Here is a 331-nt window from a genome sequence, read left to right on the forward strand (position 1 = left end):
CCAAGCTGTAGACCAGTTCTGGTCTGTGGCCTGTTAGGAACCGGGCCGCACAGCAGGAGATGAGCAGCGGGCGAGCGAAGCTTCACCTGTACTTGCAGCAGCTCCCAAGGACTAGCATCGCTGCCCCAGCTTTGCCTCAGATCATCAGGCATTAGATTCTCATAGGAGCACTGGTCCCTGGTGCCAAAAGGGTTGGGGACCGCTGATCTAGACAGTCAGAAATGGCAAATATTTAGAACATAAGACAAAGTTGGAAGGGACTTCATACACTCTGTCATCTGAGGGAATTGAGGATCAGAGGGAAGTGACTTGCTTAAGGCAGCACAGCAAA

The sequence above is a fragment of the Pteropus alecto genome, unplaced genomic scaffold (assembly GCF_000325575.1).
Source record: "Pteropus alecto unplaced genomic scaffold, ASM32557v1 scaffold79, whole genome shotgun sequence".
NCBI classification, from domain to species: Eukaryota; Metazoa; Chordata; class Mammalia; order Chiroptera; family Pteropodidae; genus Pteropus; species Pteropus alecto.